This window comes from Neophocaena asiaeorientalis, unplaced genomic scaffold (assembly GCF_003031525.2).
Source record: "Neophocaena asiaeorientalis asiaeorientalis breed wild unplaced genomic scaffold, Neophocaena_asiaeorientalis_V1.1 scaffold138, whole genome shotgun sequence".
Lineage (NCBI taxonomy): Eukaryota > Metazoa > Chordata > Mammalia > Artiodactyla > Phocoenidae > Neophocaena > Neophocaena asiaeorientalis.
Genome location: NW_020172632.1, coordinates 5,102,985 through 5,109,112, shown reverse-complemented (window position 1 = coordinate 5,109,112; position 6,128 = coordinate 5,102,985). Strand labels below are relative to the sequence as shown.

Below are 6,128 nucleotides of genomic sequence, written 5' to 3'. Positions count from 1 at the left end.
CTCCCTCGGCCCCCTCCCCTCAGCGGGTCCTCCTCTTTCTCTCCCCCTCTCTCCTCCCCCTCCCCATCCCTTCCCCCCCACAATGCAGTTCGCGGCGCGGCGGACATGGCGGTGGTGCCCTGAGCTCGTCGTGTCCTGGCCTCCAGCGGCGGCGGCAGTGACGGCGGCAGCGGGAGGCGGAGGCGGAGCGGGAGCCACTGAGATGAGGAGGCGCCGCGCGCGCCTGTAGCTCGCGGGCCTCGCAGGTACGGAGGTTCCGGCCGCGGCGCAGCACCCGGCGCCCAAGGGGGTGTGCTCGAGGCAGGCCGGGCGGCCCCCTCTTCGCCCTCAGGTGCTGCGGCTCGCAGGTGTCGCGGGCCCGGCCCGAGCCCGTGTCAGCTGTCCTCTTGGGGCCTGACACTTCTTTCTTTGCCGGAATGCGCTTCGGGTGTCCCAGGGGAAGGCAGAGATAAGGGAGGTAGGGGCGGCGGCCTGGGCTTCCTGAGGAGGGCGTCGGGGAGCTTTGGGGCCGAACTCCACAGCGAGGCTGGGGCGCTCGGCCCCAGAGCTGAAACCTGTAGACCCGGGCAGCGGATTTTGAGTTAACGGGATAGGAGTGAACATTTTCTGGGGTCCAGTATGATTCCTTGTCATGTGTGCCTTTTCTTTCACCCCTGCTTAGATATAGACGTACGTATATAACATGTAAATACACAAACACGCATATAATACATAATAAACATTTTTTTCCGGGCTCGCCCTTGTCGGGAGGAGAGAACGTAGAGATGTCTGTGAGGATATCGCTTCTTGCTCGCCCGCCTTCTCTCTCCCCCGCCCCCCGGTCGAATGGTGGTAATGAACGCTTTTGACGTGGGAAACTGAGATTCGTATTTGTAAACAGACAGCACTCGCCGAGTGTGTTGTACGCCTCCGCGAGAGGTTTCAGGTCCTTCTGGTATACGGATTGTAAAAGAATGAGATATTTAGACCTGAAAGAAAGACATCATCGGGATTTCAAGTCGTACCTGAATGTGGTGAATTAGTTATTTTAACAACGTTGATTAAATACTTTCTTTTTAGAAGATTATCAGATTTTTAATCAGATGAATTTTGTACCTTGCGCGAGGTCTTAGTTTCGGTATACCGTGTTTCTTCGTTTCGATATATTTTTCATACCAAAGTAGTTCCTTACACATTTGACGTTTTACTCCCTTTTGTGATCTCCTTAGTGTCCAGAAGTGCAATTCGAATTGTGTATTGTTGGCATGCATTTAATAATTAGCTGGAGCGGATCAGGTTACCTTTTGTTTCCAAAGATCGCCCCCCCATCCAGTCTTGTAGTAGCGAAATGTGTAACACTTGGTGAAACGGAACATATCCTTTTTCTGTTTTTAAAATAATGAGAACTATTAGCTAATAAAATTGGATAATTGCAACTGGTTATGATAATTTAGAGAGAATACCGTATCAGGGTGGTGAATTGTAGGATGGTTTTTTTTAAAAGTTTTTTTTGTTGTTACTATCAGCGTGTTCTGTATATGAATAAAATGTACGCTGAAATTTGTTTTAGGCTCAGAACGCTGTATGTCTCCTTAGAAATTGCTGCACTATATTGTATCCTAGTACTGATTAGTCACAACTTATAAAGTTTTGAAATATTGATTCTTTTAGAAAACTGTGCTTAAGATAATTAATGAATTCACTAGTGTCTAGTGTATTATGATCCTTTTATAAACAAATTTTAAAGAGTGCTTCTTAAAAACCGTATACTTTGGGGAAGATAAGAATTTTAAGTTGTTTTATGCTTTAAAAAGATGATATTTAATACAAACAAAATAGTTACTTTTTTAAAAAGAGCTATTTTAGATAAATTTTCCTGCTGGTTGTAATTTTTCATTTGACTTGTGTGGAAAATGAAAAAATAAAGCTTCCTTGAAATAATACAGAAGCGGAAGTGAAAGTTATTGACATTTAGTGTTTTAAGTCTAGCAAATATCTAAATACAAAAAGGAAATTAAAGTCTTTTCATTGTCCTAGGTCAAGTTGTTAGTAATACAGATAAACTAACAAGATGTTATGATGCACATAAGTTTAGTTCAATATTGTAAATCCTAAATCACATCTAGAATTACATTTAGTTTTAGTTAATGTAGCTGGAACAGTATAGTGTCTACATTATAATTTCAGACCTTTTAAAATAAAATTTTTTATTTGTAATTGTAAATGTCTGATTAATAAAAAGCTGTTTAAAGAGAATTTTTATTAGTTCTCAGAGTAGAGTCATTTTAGTAAGAGTAATTGGATGACTCTTTTTGACCTCAAAGTTAACCTTGACATGCACAATAAGCAGGATTAATTATGTTGTGTTCTTCATATAATGTCAAATCAGGATCTTTGTGTAGACAAAGGTGTATGAATTTTATTTCTGCAGAAAGTTTCTGGTTTCAGAGAAACTATAAATAAGACTTACCTGTAAATGCTGATGCCAGTAAATTTTGTTTATCCTTAAAAAAAGACCATTTTGATATAATAAATTCAGTGAGATGTGTTACTTCCTAACATAAACTACAAGTGCTTGAATTCAGTTGATTGTTACTGCAGATAGAAATATGTTCTAAAAAAGAACAGTTCTAGAAAGACAAATAGGCAGGGGGAGTAAAGCAGGATATATAGACTTTTTTCTTCTTAGAGGAATTAAGATTAATTACACTGAACTAAGTAAATTAGAATTTTTTTACACTAAGATTTACCTGTTTTGTTTCAGGCATTGTGCTAGACATGTTTATGTATTTTTTTCACTTGTTCAGTGTAACAACCCTATGAAAACTGTTTTATAAATGAGGAATCTCTGACTCAGGTTAATTTGCATAAGAGCATAGAGTTAGAAAGATCGAAAGCAGCTCTGTGTGTTCTTCCTATTATATATGTCATGTTGCTTCTCAGATGTATCAAGTGTTCTCCCAATTTTATAGGAGAAACTGCCTAAGGTTGCTTGTTCATTCATCATTTAATCATTTATTTCTTCAAACATTTGCATTTGTACTTTATGCTAGACATTGCTAGGTTTTAGAGATATAAAATTATTGAAGACAACCTCTTGCTTCAGGGAACTCAGTCATATAATATGTACAGGTAAATTGCAACACACTAGATTATGGGAGTTCAGAGGGAAGAAGCCGGCTCTTGAGGGATGAGTAGGAGTTTTCTAGGTGGAGAAGGGGATAGACTGGAGGCCATTCCAAAGTAAAGGAATAATGTGTGTGAAGGTGGTAAGTTGTAATAGGGCTAGGTGTTTAGGGGAGAGTGAGAAATTCAGTGTGGTATGAATTGAGGAGTTATGGATAGAGTGGTGAGAGAAATGGTTTGAAGTACCTGGAAGATGTGAAGATTATTGTGTATGTTAAATGAAGACCTTTGGATTTTTATCGTGTAAAGTGAGATCACCAAGTGGGATAGTGGTTGAGCTGTAATTAAAATTATGTTGTTTGATTCCTATTTTAGTATTTCTTTCTCCTTGGCTTCTCCATCAATAGATTTACCCTTGTTTTCATTGGATAGTCAAGCCATCTTTTGTATGCTGCTCTCTTCTCCTCTCTCTAGTTGCTGTATTCCAGACTGGTTCTTTGAGGATCCTGTGATCCAAGTCTTATTGTCTAAGAATGTTTAATTTCTTAGAGGAGTCTTTTGAGGTAAAAATAACTCTGGGAGAAATCACCTTGTTATGGTTACACAGGAAGTGTTTTCACTCCTTGGCTTGGGTTAGTTGACTGCTTTCTAGTTTACCACTGGAAAGCAATAACATAGGGCATTGGGGAATGTGGGCTGGAAAGCAGAGGCAGGATTCATACAAGCTCGGTGTTCATCAGTAAAGATGAGCAAAGTCCTACTGATCTTTATACAAAGCAATCTATATTTTCAAAAATTAGGTATTTTGTAAGACACACAATAATCTGGTTGTTTTAAATGGGTATTTGATTTACAATGATAATAGGTAACTTACTGCATAGTTACTATGTATTAATTTATTGCTAAAGATCTTAGAAGTATTCATCGGCCCTCGCAACAACTCCTTTTATATTATCAGTATTTATAGGTGAGGAAAGTAGCTGCAGAAAGACTAAATACCTTGGATAAGATCTCAGAGCTAGTTTGCTGCTGAGTCAGGATTTGAACTCAGGGTGTCTGAGTCTAGAGTTAGAGCTCTTAACCACTATACTATGTTGCACCTTAAGCTTAGGTTGTCAAAATTTAGTATGCAGAGGATGTTAAATTCAGTATAGTCGCATAGGTTGTCAAAAAATGTTTTGTTAAGAACATAAAGTATGAATTAAGATGATAATGAAATCTGATTGCATTTTGTCAGTCTCAGCTGTACACTGTAGTTTAAATAATTTAATTAACATTAAAATTGATTGGTCATTAACTATAAATAGCTCCAGTCTTGTGCTGAGGGTTAGTTTAGGTCAGCGGTATTCAAACTATGTTTGGGGACCTTTTGGGGGTCTCTGAGTCGTAACTGTTTTCATAGTAATATTAAGAAGATATTTACCTTTTCCCCTTTCATTTTCTCATCTGGAATGTAGAGTGATAGATAAATGTGAAAACATTATTACTTTGATGGTATTGGAATGTGTAATAGTGTATTCTTTTTTTCTTTTTCTTTGAGATATAATTTACAGTACCATAAAACTCACCTTTTTAAAGCATGCAGTTCAGGGACTTCCCTGGCAGTCTGGCGGTTAAGACTCCGTGCTTCCAATGCAGGGGACACGGGTTTGATCCCTGGTTGGGGAACTAAGATCCCATATGCTGCGTTACGTGACCAAAAAAAAGCATGCAGTTCAGTGTATATTCGTAAGGTTATGTAACCATCACTACTGTTTAATTCCAGAACATTTTCATCTTACCAAAAGAAACCCTGTGCCCATTAGCAATCACCCTGCATCCCCCCCACCTCAAGCTTTTGGCAGCCACTAAACTGCTTTCTGTCTCATTCTGTCTTTGGAATTGCCTATTCTGGATATTTCATGTGAATAGAGTCATATAACATGTGGCTTTTTGTGCCTGGCTTCTTTCACTAAGCATAATGTTTTCAAGGTTCGTCCATAATACATCATGTATTAGCACTTCATTCCTTTTTATGGCTGAATAATACTACATTCTGTGGAATGTATTCTATAGAGATACCACATTTTGTTTATCCATTCATCATTTGATAGACATTTGGGTTATTTCCACTTTTTGGCTATTATGAATAATGTTTCTTTGAACATTCATGTAAAAGTTTTTGTGAGGATGTATGTTTTCATTTCTCTTGGATATATACCCAGGAGTGGAATTGCTGAGTGTTTTGATACATTTATGTTTAACTTTATGGAGGAACTGCCAAACTATTTTCCTGAGAGGCTGCACCATCTTATATTTTCGCTAGTAATGTATGAGGGTTCTAATTTCTCCACATCCTCACCAACACTTGTTATTGTCCATCTTTTAAATTATTGCCATCCTAGCTGGTGAAGTGGTATCTCATTGTGGTTTTGATTTGCACTTCCCTAATGACTAATGATGTTAAGCATCTCTTCATGTGTCTGTTGCCTATTTGTATATCTTATTTGGAGAAATGTCTATTTAAATCCTTTGTTCATTAAAAAAATTAGATTATTTTTATTGTTGAATTGTAAGAGTTCTTTATATATTCTACGTACTAGAACCTTATCAGATAAATGATATGCAAAAATGTTCTCCCATTTTGTGGGTTATCTTTTCATTTTCTTTTTTTAAATTTAAAAAATTTGGCAAAATATATATATAACATAAAATTTACCATGTTAACCATTTTTAAGTGTATATTCACAGTGTTGTGCAACCATCACCACCATCCATGTCCAGAACTTTTTCCTTTTTCCCAAACTAACACTCTGTGCCCTTAAGCAGTAACTCCTCATTCCCCCCTCCCCTCAGCCCCTAGCAACCATCATTCTACTTTCTGTTTCTATGAATTTGACTACTGTATGTAATTAGAGTCATATAATATTTGTTCTTTTGTGACTTACTTCATTTAGCACAGTGTCTTCAGGGTTCTTCCACGTTTTAGCATGTGTCGGAATTTGCTTCTTTTTTAAGGCTGAATAATGTTCTGTTGTATTTAT

The 6,128-nt window shown here is 38.0% G+C and overlaps 1 protein-coding gene across 5 annotated transcripts in view; it reads left to right on the top strand.

Moving 5' to 3' along the window:
• The window catches only part of TUT4 (terminal uridylyl transferase 4), a 135,218-nt gene that overhangs the window by 169 nt on the left and 128,921 nt on the right, over positions 1–6,128 (top strand). For all 5 annotated transcript variants that reach the window (XM_024739266.1, XM_024739265.1, XM_024739264.1 and 2 more), the window contains exon 2: positions 89–245. The gene's annotated coding sequence lies outside the window, so the exon portion shown is untranslated. The remainder of the gene's footprint in view (positions 1–88; positions 246–6,128) is intronic.